General features: G+C 40.3%; 1 protein-coding gene across 3 annotated transcripts in view; it reads left to right on the forward strand.

The window, feature by feature from the left end:
• The window catches only part of tln2a (talin 2a), a 98,077-nt gene that overhangs the window by 10,394 nt on the left and 75,154 nt on the right, over positions 1-12,529 (forward strand). The window lies entirely within an intron of this gene.

Below are 12,529 nucleotides of genomic sequence, written 5' to 3' on the forward strand. Positions count from 1 at the left end.
AGAAGTGTAGTGAAAAAGTACAGGTTACATTGGTTGTGACAGGTGACAGCTGCAAGATGGCGGTTAGGCTGCTAAATGTACTACCTGTACATGTTGAAATGTTATTCAGGCAGGCATGGAGATGCATTTTTTTCCATTGATGCTAAGTCAAAAGTTGCTGTCAGCTTTGTATAATCAGTGCTACACCGTTTGCTTCTAAGTCACTGTATGTATGCACGCTACATGAATTGCATGTGATTTCACAAGGTCTTGACTTCATCTTGGCATTTTTCTCGGTGTAGAATGAATGAAAACCATGGGATTTGATGCTTCATAATCACCGCATCCTTAATTTCAGAGGCCACTGTTTGCAAACAGCGGTATAATCACTCGTGGTCCTGGTTTGAATTTAATTTAGATAATCCAGTGTCAGTATTTTCTGCTTTGCCAATTTAAAATAAGATTGTTCCTAGTAATCTTTTGAGCTTAAAGTTGTTGCGTACTGTCTTTCATATCTACATGTCTGTGGGGAGCTTGTTCTCCAGCTGGCAAAGAGACAAATGCTCCATTGTCAGATTCCTCTATTTAGATGGACTCGGGCATTTTGTCTTTTGGAGTTGGGGTAGAATGCCAGCCTTGTCCTCAGTCGGGTTACTTATCTCCCCAGTGCAGAGCACACCCTCAGGGAAATTACTTGGGAGGCTTCCTCGCCCACTGCTTCAACTCTTTGACAACATGATTGAATGATGTCTCTCTTCAGGGTTTCTGCCAGGAAAAAGTTGTTGGACCCAGCTGAGTCTGTCTTATTGGGGTTTTTAAGAAGCATCATATCAGTGAATGCAGCGTGCTACTCTCTTGTGCACTCTGCACACAGAGGCGGTCAGTTAAGGAATAAATTATTATAACAAGACACTTTTAAGACCAGGTGACAGCATACATATCAGATATAATATCTCTATAGTGTTATATTTCATAATGTTTGAGTCACACTGGCAGCTTTGCACATATAATCTTTCGCATACACAAAAAGGTTCCCCGCAGTTACTGTAGCGCAGTCCACCTGGCATAGACGCAGGCTGTGTGGTACAAACAGAAAAGCAGAACTGCGTAGGCTACGTATCGCTCTACTACTTATTCTGAGATGACTCAGTGTTGCTGATAAGACAGAAAAAGAGAGACCTGGAACCTGCTTCAGCATAAAGAGAAGTAAGGCCTCAGTCACATAGAGGCACCTTGGCAACCTCTGATTAATAGGGAAATATGTGTTCCCCAACTGGTTGGCGAGTGGTTCCTCCTCTCCTCAGGTGAATTTGGTTGCAACAGTGTTACTGCATAAAAAGCCTCCCTGTGATTGCTTTGGTTGCTAGTAGATTGTGAGTTGCCCATAGTTTGCATGGCTAAGCGGCAGTGAAACTGAAAACCATAAATGGAGACAATTTGTCTTGAAAGTTAAGGTTTTGCCAATTCGTCACTGGATATTGATTTTTCCCTGTCAACTGGAGGTTGCCAGGGGGTCACTGACCAGTTCTGTGGGCTTCAGTGACTGGGGCATAACATATAACAGTGTGATGTTATATGATCCTCATTTACATCCAGTAGTACTTTATTTAAAAATATAAACTAGATACATATCAACTGAACAACTGAAGCTAAAAGTTGTTTTAAAAACTAACTTATAAGTTTTATAGGATTTAAATTTAAAGTCATCTTACAGTGATGTATTTGGACCACATCAAGTAAAAATATAGAGGAGTGAGGGGGAAAATTAGAATGCCCTGATTTGTTTTTATTTTTTAAAGATCATGTCTATTTTGGGGGAGGGTGTTTGTTTTTGAGTAAGGAAGCGCATGGGTTCCCTCTTACTGGAATGATAAAATCTTCCTGATTTCCATCTCTCATACTACAAGCAGCAGTCTGTTCAAATAGGCATTTCATAAGTGTGCGCTCCGCTAGTCTCCTCAGCTTTATTTTGCTCAAATATTCTTTATGTTCATAAGGTTGGTCAGCAGATAGCAGGTGGAAATTTGTTGCTGGCTGCTGTCAAGGAAAATGTTCATGCAGGGGCTCAGGCTGGATTTTGAACTGGCAACAGGCACTGCTAGCACGCTGGGTTTATATGCCAGTTACAAGTGGCAGATGGGATTTTTTTTGTTTTTGATCTGTTTTCCAAGATATCAAGTGCAGCTTGTTCCTTGATTAGAGTTTTGTTAAGTGTGTTGCCAAGCCTTATTGGCTTTTTAATGCAGCTGTGTGAGCAGGTGAAAACTCGCGAGAAACCTGGGACCCCTGCGTGCTTTGGACTGCCATGCATTCCAATGATTTCCTTCACCTTGCATGGATTTACTAAGCCAGGCTGTGTTCACCTGAAACAGACACATTTTTTTTCTTTTTATTGGAGGGAATTTCCATTTTAATCCACAGATGGTCATTGAGATGAACAGTCTGGTACTACTTGCATTTTTATTGAGAGACGAGAACAAAAATGCACTTTTCTGTCCATTAAAACGGCTGCAATAAATATTTCTATATTAACAACTAGAGGCTGATAATGAGTCCACAGAGAATTATAAAATGACTGTATTTTTCCTAAGCTATATGCCGTTTTTACCAAAACAACTCTATACTATGCAGCACAAAACAGCAGGCGCAAAGTTAGCAACTACCTTGTGAACATAGTGAAATACGTAGGAGCTAAAGAGAGAGATTTCCCTTAGAAGTTGATCAACACTAATAACAGATCTGTCACAAGCACGGTTTGAATGGCATTGTCACCATGGCTGCTAATTCTTGTACTTGTGGTATGTTGCGCATGCTTTGACTTTTAGTTCCAGGCTCAAAGGAAACTTCAAAACCCTTCCTTTATGAATAATAGACAAAAAAAAGTTAGGTTAAAGAGGCTTTTCTATCCACACCATACAAAGTACAAACATTGGACTTTTCTCATATTTCAACTCTGACGCTGGTCCATTAACATCAGAGAGCATAAAAGACAGTTCGTGTGCTTAAGGCAGACAGACCTGTCAGAGGATATGAATGAAATCCCCCCCATGAGTATAGCCTAAACTTGGTTTTACAAAACATGAGCTGAAGTCACATTTTTTGCTTCCAGCTATTTCCACCAGTGCTGCCTCTGATTTTATTAAATACCTGCTGCTCTACAGGGTTACCTGCGTCCCTTAAAGCCTGATTGAACATTATAAGATTCCAAACACATAGATGGAGTTGGTCAATACAACGAGGAAAAAAACACTATCTGAACTTTTCCCCACCCACTCTCCTACACTAGTAATAATCAAGTGATTAACGATATTAATGTCATTTTTTTTTTTCCTGTTAATGAAACAAGGTCAGCTTACATTATTTATGGGACACGTGTATCATTACTGTAAGACTGGACCATAACTATTGTGACGCCTAATCATTAAACTAACAAATTAAGGCAACATGTTTCCTGATAACTCTGAAAATAGATTTTATGGTACCGTATAAGGCTGTGATTAGATACATTATCTTTACAGTGGAACAGACTATTCAACCTTATATCAGCAACCCAGACTGCAGATTTGTAATAATAATTAGCAGTGAATTATTTACGCTGCTATTATGTTGAAGGACTTCCGTCGTCGCAGATGTTTGGACCTTCTAATCTCACGGTCGAGATCAAGGTTAGACTTCCATCACCTCTAAAACACTGTGGTAGGGATTGTATAAGTTGCTTAAATATGGACTGCAGGACTTTAAATTGTTCAGAATTGTCACATTTACCATATTTTATTTGTTCTGATTTGCCCCAAATCTCATCTAATAAAAACAAAGAAACAAAAAACCCTTTTTATTTGTCATTAATGTCATCAACTCCTCCGGGTATGTAACATGCTAAGAATTCATAGTGCTGGTTGCCTCCTTCCCTCCTGGGTCTTCCTTTGGTCTGGTTGTGGTATTCCTACTGAAAGATAAGCTGTCCTGGAATCAGCCCCAGTCTGCTGACCTCGCAGGAAACAGTAGCTGTGCCACCCCCCACAACCCCCCCTAACGTTTTCTCTCTTCATCTCACCTTTTCTTTTTTTCCCCATTCGAATCTAACCCTCTCTTAATTCTTACAGCCCTATCTCTTCTCAAGCCTGTGGTTAGCAAGCATGTCAACACCTCAGCCCCGACCCAGCCACATGGATGAAATGACACAGGTTGGGCTCACTAGGCTGTAAATCAGCACAGACATCTGGTAAACGGATGAAGTGCGGTGCATAGAGGGCCGGGATATTCACACTGCCTGTGTGACATTTTGAATTTTTAGCATTGTGTTTGTCTGGGTATCTAAAAAATTGACTCCTCTTGCGTGATTTGTGATGACAGGAAATGGGTCACCGTGCCTTAACTTAGCTTGAGTTTAGTATTACTGTCACTTGCGTAGAAAACATAATACGATGAACAACCCTCCCGAGATGCTTCTTACACCACTAGAATTATAGTGTTACTACAATGCTAAATGAGGTGCTTAAGGACGATTTCCTCTTCATTTATACTTCTGTGCTTTTACACTGCAAATGCTGTGAGTGCTGTAGCCAGCATTTTCTTCCATCTGTTAATTTTAATTATTTTTACATACATTAGATTATTACACTAATTAGATAATGACTTTGCATGCCGGTTTGACACAGGTGTAATTTAGCCTATAAATCAGTTTCTAATATATTAAATGGCTGACCAAGACCTGGTTTCAAACATGGATTTTCCACAAATGGATCATGTGTTCAATAATACAAAGAAGAAATTTGACACCAGTTAGATTTTAACTACAACGATTTGGCCTGTAAGCTGAAGATGGCTTAAATATGATGGAGCAACACTGATATGCTAGCTGAATGACATCAGCAGTAATGTGGATATTGTATTGTAAAAACAAAGGTCAGGTCATTAGAATTTAATGCAGTCTTTGTTATAATTCCTCTGTCTTCAAACGATGGATCTTAAAACCGGGAAGCATGTGTGCACGAGCGTGTGCACGCTCACCACCTTGTCTGCTTTCTGTTGCCAGAAACTCCCCAAACAATTCATAGCATTTAATGTAGTATGAGGTGAATTGGGAGCGGCTCTTGCCTTCTCCTAACAATAGAACTGACAAGCAAGGGGTCAGGCTTTCACTTTGCAGACGGCTCTGAAAAACTGGGCTTGGAGTAGCTGAATTGTTCACCCACAATAGGCAGTCGGAGGCCTGTAAGTCACTTTACCTCCCATGTCATGTTTTTCTTCTCCTTTGCTGTGCCTGGGCCTCAGAGCAGCCAGCAGACTGCTTTTTAATTGGTTTTCCTGCCTGTTTGTCGGCTTACCTGCCAGGAACTGTTATCACATCCACTTGTCCTGAAATTGCCGCATACACTTTTTGGGGGGAGGGGGGGTTGCTTTAAGAAAGTGTCACGCCTAAGAAAAAAAAAAAAACCCCACACTTCCCCCATTTAGAAAACCTTGACTGCAAATGCAGGTAATGAAAAAGATGAAGGGTGGCTCTGCAGTACTTTTGCTGGTTTAAACATATGTCGATCCATATACTGTAGCTCGTGGCCGTATTGCTTTTTGAAGGCCAAAATGGCTAGAGCTACAGCAGCAGACCGTTAAATGTCTGTTTGCAGCTGTCCATCCAATGAGCGGATTAGAGGACTCGCATATCTGTGCGGCTGAGATGCAAAAGAAGATTAGGTCAGCAGCTCATGAGGAAGGTTGGACCATCCTAATCTGCAAGACTGCCAGACTGAGACATGGCTTTTTAAACTGGTGATTTCTTGTACCTTGTAAATAATGTACTGACCCTGCCGGCCGTGTCGGTGAGCACATTTAAAGCCTGAGAGGACCAAAAGGAAAAAGAGGCCAACTATTCTGTGGTGTAATGTGCCAAAATAAAAAGCTCCCTCCAATCAAGGCACTCATCGATTACACTTTCTCAAGTAACTTCTATCGCTTTCTTACTAGATTGGATGTTCACGCAGCACTGTTGGTACTGTTTTGGGCCTTTATCAGCTGTTCTGGCACATATAAGAGCTTTATTATTATTTTGCCAGCAGTGAGTGGCAACATTTTTGCCATATATTGACCAAAGTAACAATGGATAGTAGCTCTAGATTAGTCCAATGATGAATTTTTGCTATACCAAAGCAATTGGTGTTTTTCCCATCAAGATGTTAGCTCCAAATGCAGTACAGGATTGTGCAAAGAAGGATCAGAAGGTGTAACCAGAGTACAGGATCCATCACACCCTGCCAAGGAGTGCAAAAGTATGATTAGAATCAAGCTGCTCAGCTATGCCTTGACTGCTTAGCAGCTGGTATCTTTATGTCCAGCAAAACCTGCTTGAAACACTGGACGAAGGCCCAGATTTCTACCTCTGAAACTTTGTTAGCTTCTCCAGAAACCATTTTCAAGACAGATGGACAGCAAAAAAAGAAAGAGAAAAAAAGTTATGACATGGTCTTTATGTCGATTTATTACTGATATTATTTTTCTGCCAATTTGATTTGTGCATTTGCATTAACTAGTGTTAAGTGTTGCATAAAGCCTTTTGTTTGACGGTTGCTCTGTTCTGTTTTATGATGGTGAAAAAGGAAGGATCTTGTTGACTTGGCCAGTCTTTATTGTTTCAGCTTTTTCAGGGAATTTTTTTTAGGGCAGATTTACTTCTAGGGATGGATGACTGTTAATAAACAAGTGAAATGTGAAGTGAGTGTAAAAATTTTTTAAAAAGAAAACTTTGTCCATCCATCCATTTTTTTTTTTTTTTTCTGCTACAGTTCAGGGTCACGGGGTGCTGGAGTCTATTCCGGCTAAAAAAGGGCAAGAGGCTGTGTACAACCTTGCCAGTTTGTTGCAGGGCTAACACAGACACCATTCACACTCACATTCACACATTTGAGTAATTTAGAATCACCTATTAACCTAACCCCACTGACTGCATGTCTGTGGGCTGCAGATACGGTGAGAACATGCAAGCGCCACACAGAAAAGGCCTTAACAGATGGTGGATTTGAACCCAGGACCTTTTTGCAGTGAGGCAACAGTGCTAACCACTGCACCTGAAGATGTGCTTCATAAATTTATAAATGTATGTTTTTATGATTTGTACATTCACATTATTTGAGTAGTTTTAGTTTCTTTCTGCTTCTTTTTGATAGTTTTCCTCAGGTGTCTGTGCTTTTGTCATTTCAGTTTTTATTGTTTGGCAGCTGCTCACAGAAACTTGGCAGCAGGAACTTTAAATAGGAGTATTTCATTGCACTATTGTTGGTGGCTGTAGCTTTCGAAAAGCAATTACACGAAATGATATTTAGATTTATTTTTAGTATATAGAGAGCAACTCGGATTTCCAGTTTGTGTTGTCTTTTACTTTTGCCTGTTTTGCCTCTTGTCTAAATACACTTTAGCTTCACGGGGCTAAATATCTTTGTAAGTGGATAAAGTTGAGTTTTAATAGCAACTAATTGCAGATTTTTTTAAAAATCTTTTTCAGGGGGTCATTTTACATGTTTTTGTCAGAAATCCTGTGAAGCCCTTATTTCATAACGGGGTTTCCAGTGTTCAGCCAGAGAATAATAGAGGCCTCTCCCAAGCTAAAACAAAACCAACCAGTGTAAATCACAAATGTAAACACATTTTTGGCACCCTGCTCTCACCCCCCACTCAGCCGGGGTGGTTTTGATTCCATTCATGGAACTGGGAGTCGGCCTGAACACAGACGAGAATCTGTGTAATTGAATTAGTAGCCGTGCCTACCCTCCACCCGCACCCCCCACCTTCACCACTCCCCACTATCTGGAAAGGCAGAGCTAATCAGTGAGAATCTCTGCCCTCCCCAGAGAGGGTTGAGTGGTTGCCTTGTATAGAAGAGAGATGAGAGAGGGTCTGGTGTGTGTGTGTGTGTGTGTGTGTGTGTGTGTGTGTGTGTGTGTGTGTGTGTGTGTGTGTGTGTGTGTGTGTGTGGTTGTGTAATTGTGGTTGTGCAGAGACTGTCTATACGTAGACCAGATTAAATGGTGTGTCTGGAGACCGGGCTCCTGACCCCCTAACCCCTGTGTAACAACTGTGTGTATGTGTGCTTGCATATGATGCAAAGCACCAGGTGTTCCCCAGATGTCATGCCCAAAAAGGGGGGAAAGAAGAGAAATCAGAGGGGGAAATACAAACTCCAAACTCAAAGAAGAGTGATAAGGCCCTGTATTTATTATTATTTTTTAATTTGCTTGTGAAAATGTGTTGATTCTTATAGGGGGCATGCACTGTGTTGCACTTGATCTCTTACATAATTTAATATAAGCATTTCTGCCACTGTATTACAAGTCTGGACTTAAATGGACCACCTGGTTGGCCAAAGCACCAGAGGACTTTTTTCCCTCTTCTCCTGTATACCACAGCTCCAACTGTTGGGTTAGATAATATACCTTATTAGCATGCTTTTAAACAATGGCTTGTTTTAACTTAATCTTCTTTTGCCTCTTCATCTCATATCCATCACTTTAATTCACCTCTGTCTGCCTGTCTCTCTCATCACGCTGTACAGAGATGCATCTGTATTATTTTAAATAAGGAGCTGAAGTTTTTTTTGTGGCACTTTTGAGCTCCGCAAGCAGGATAGAACGCAAATAACAGCAGATAAAAGTAAAAGCTATGAATTTCTTTAATCTATTACTGCCATTAGTTTTTTTTCCCCCCTATTAGTTGTTTTCTTATCATTATCTGTCTTTGATTTTTCTTTCAAGCAAAGCCCCCTAGTTTCTGCTTCATGATGGGATCACACTGTAAGCTGCAAAACTCTGTTCCTTTTCAGCAAGTATATTAATGGATCACACATCAGCAGAAAAGTATGATTTGTGTTTAAAAAGATTGCACATGCAGAGAAAACCAGTGCAGGTTCAGGAAGAACATGCAACTTTTGCAACAAAAGGCTTCAGAGAGCCATGTGATTCAAACGTCGAGCCTTCTAACCACTGAATCACGAAATGTTTTTTGCTCTGTTTGATATTAGTGAAACGCGAGCTGGCATTTGCACCGAAAGGTCACGTTATCTGCTTCACACAGGTGGTACGGATTAAAATATATCTGTTTACTTTTACTTCATGTACTTTTCTCATCAATTAGGATGAAACCCTGCAACAGAACTGTCATATCTTGATTTCTCTAAAGGTCTATTTTTTTTTTTTTTTAACTTATTGATTTTTCTGGAGGCAAGCTCTATATTTTTAGTGCAGTTATAGTTCTAGTCGCTTCCAGTGGGGGTAATGGATAGAGTCTTCTCTTCACACCTCCTCCATCACATTTATCATTCCCAGATCCATGCTGCCATTTAGGTCATTGCATATCAAGTTATACAAAGTGTGCTGAAAGAACACAGACGATTAGTCAGTATCTTCAGTGCTGGGATGTCTACCATGACTTAGGACTATCAGTGCTCCCCTACTGACATATAAACAGCAGGAGCAGCATCCAGAAGTTGTTTTCCCATCAGCATTGCTTCCAAAAAACCAAAAAACCAAAACCCATTCTCTGCAAAGAGCTGAAAATTTCAGTCTGTGGTTTATAGACGGGTTGTTTATGGAACAAAGATTATCCCTGCTATTACATCTGTGGGTTATTTCAGGTGGTAGTGCTATGGTTTTATTGAGACACTTCTGTTTTGTAAAGCTATTTGGAGCTAAGGTTTGCTGTTGATGGTAGTGGTAGATCTGCCTGTCCTTGACGCTGAGCCACTTGTCTTGCTAATTGAATGTAATTAGGGTTGTTTGATTTATTGGATGGATTTCAGATGATAATAAGCTTCCATGTACTTGAGAAGAAAATATTTGGCCATGATTTGGGATTCACAATCTTTCTATTTGCAAGTCAATTTCAGATTGTAATACAGGACAATTGCACTGCAAGTGCTTTTATTGTCATGAAGTTAACACTTAACTTTATATTTAAGGCGCAGAGAGCAAACAAAAAATGAGAATAATAAGTCTTCCAAAATGTCTAACTATTCCTTTGAGCAAGCCTGTGTGTTGCAGTTTTTTGTGCAGATCTCTGAAGAATTTGGTAAAGATGTGAATGAGCAATGCTCCCCCTCAGTGAACAGCTGCCACTGATCTTTGAGATGGCCTGGATGAAGGAACTTAGCACCCAGCCCCGAGTTTTTAGAGGAGAGCTTCAGTGGCAACAGCTGTGTTCGCAATAAATTTGTTTAAGATAATTCATTGATGTTTGCCATTAAGCAAATTTAATCTCCTGTTGATAGTTTGATGCTGGGGCATCATAATGGGCAGCTTAATTAAAGGCCTCCTTTTTGGGCTTTTCCTAGGCAACACACTGTCGACTTGTCCCCACTCTGTCCTCTTCTGCACCGTGTTATTAATGAAACAAGCAGGACTGAACAATGGTGTCCCCAGTGGTGCATTGTGCTTCCAAAGGTTGCCTTCAGCAATGTGCCACACCTCTGGAAACCCCAGAAATACCTTGTAAGAGTTTCCCCTACTCAGTTATAACTTCCTGCAGCCTTATTTATTTATTGGACTAATTAAGCTAGAACAAAAATATCCTCCAAGTAAAGTGTGGTTTTTAAGCGCATAGTTGCTACTTATGCCTGTGGTGACCCCTGGGAGTTTCCTAAATCAAGCATGTTGAATTTTGCTCAAAGCAACCCCCCTCAGGCTCAGATGAAAGAATGATAAGAGTGCAAATATGTGTTTAGTTGCATGAGATTTGTTTTTTCCCCCTCTCTCTTTAAGTAACCCTGTTTAATTTGTCCTTAATTGTTTTCCTTGAGGCATTACCAATGATTCTTTTCATGTTTTTTATTTATTTATTTTTTGAAATTATTGTTGTTTGATCTGTGTCAAAGTTTCCCTTTCATTTTCTAATGTGGTAAATGGCCTGTATTTATATAGCGCTTTTGTGCGTTCAATAGGAGACCCTGTTAAATGTCATCTAATAACCATTTATTATCACAGGGTACAAACATTGGGTAACAGTGTACCATTTTATGCAAAACTGTAATTTGAATGTTAAAATAAGATACTCTTACTTATCCGGCTACTTTGCTAAACTGAGCAGTGTGATTCTTTGAAATGATGCTGCATATGTAGCGACAACTAGAAAATTACTCACATCTGATGCATCTTGCAGCTAGTATGCTAATAGTAGTAGGCTACATTAGCCACTACTAGGAAAAGATGCAGTGGGGTTAACAGTGTTCCTAGATTTAGTTAAGGCAAAAGAACATGCAAATAGCCTGTCTGTCTACAGTGGTGATATTCATCTCTGCTTGAGGCTATCAGCTATAACTAGTGGCTAATGCTGCTAGCATAACACTGGGAATCGCTGGGGGAAAAAAAATAGCTTGTTATTGTTGAAAGTGGTGTTTCTGTCCTTGAGGCTATCAGCTTATATGCTAGTAGATGCTGATGTAGGCTACTTTAGCTACTATTAGCATAATAACCTAAAAACTATAGTGGTTCTGGGACACACCTAGCTTTTCAGTTGAAAGTAGATTTTTATCGCTGCTTAAGGCTATCAGATTGTATGCAAGTAGCAGCTAATGGCGCTGTTTAGCAGGATACACTGTAAACACCTCGAGGCAACTGTTGTTGTCATTTGGTGCTATAGAAATAAAATTGAACTGACTTAACTTGCCAACAGGAATTTTTTTTTTTTAAACAAAATTCTGGTGAATTAACCTATTTGAGTGTATGTTCTGCTTCACAGGCATGCTTGAAACTAGTGGGTTATATGCTATTAGTAGTTAATATAGGCTACTTTAGCCACTAGCATACTAGAATCTCTCAAGCTGTTGGAAGTCAAGTAGCAAAAAGTTTAATTGTTTCTGTCAAGGCAGAAGGAGCTAAATTTAAAAAAAAAAAAAGTCATCAAAACAAGAGTGCGTGGGTGCATGCTGCTTTCCTGCCCTTTTTTCCACTTTGTTTCATCCTTTTTAATGAACATTTGCTATCATAAAGTTTGATTTCTTACCTCCTTAGTGGGACTGGAGAAGTGAGTCATTGTGTGAATCAGTTGCCTCCCAGTAAGAAACCTAAACCCTTCTTCAACTCGCTGCCAATGTCAGCGAGTCAATAACACTCAGGGGGCAGGTTGCCTGAGCAAAAGCCAAGCTCCAGTGGAGTCTGATGATTAAGCAGGTAATCAGAATCATTAGCAGCACTGGCCAGTGTTTGCTTTCATCAGTATGCAGCCCTTTGGAGTTGCCTTTCCTAATATCACACTGTTTGTACCGCTTGGATGTATTAATTGACAGATAGTTCTGGCTTCCTGTGAAACGTACTTTATCTTTTCACATTTTGCTGTATGTGAAAACAAATAACTTCATTGGGGTATAGCATTGCACGGATGTCGCAAGTGACGGTGTTACCGCAGTGTGTGCAGAGCCTCCCGTGGGAGAGAGGACAGGCACGACAGTGAGCCTGCAGCGTGCTGGTTTAGCCTTCGATGATCCACCTTAAGAGTGTCTCTCACTTGTCCACCCATCAGTCCTCCTCCCTGTCTGGAGCCGCTGCAGCCAGTTGTCATTAACTCTGGCTGT

This window comes from Oreochromis aureus, linkage group 1 (genome assembly GCF_013358895.1).
Source record: "Oreochromis aureus strain Israel breed Guangdong linkage group 1, ZZ_aureus, whole genome shotgun sequence".
NCBI classification, from domain to species: Eukaryota; Metazoa; Chordata; class Actinopteri; order Cichliformes; family Cichlidae; genus Oreochromis; species Oreochromis aureus.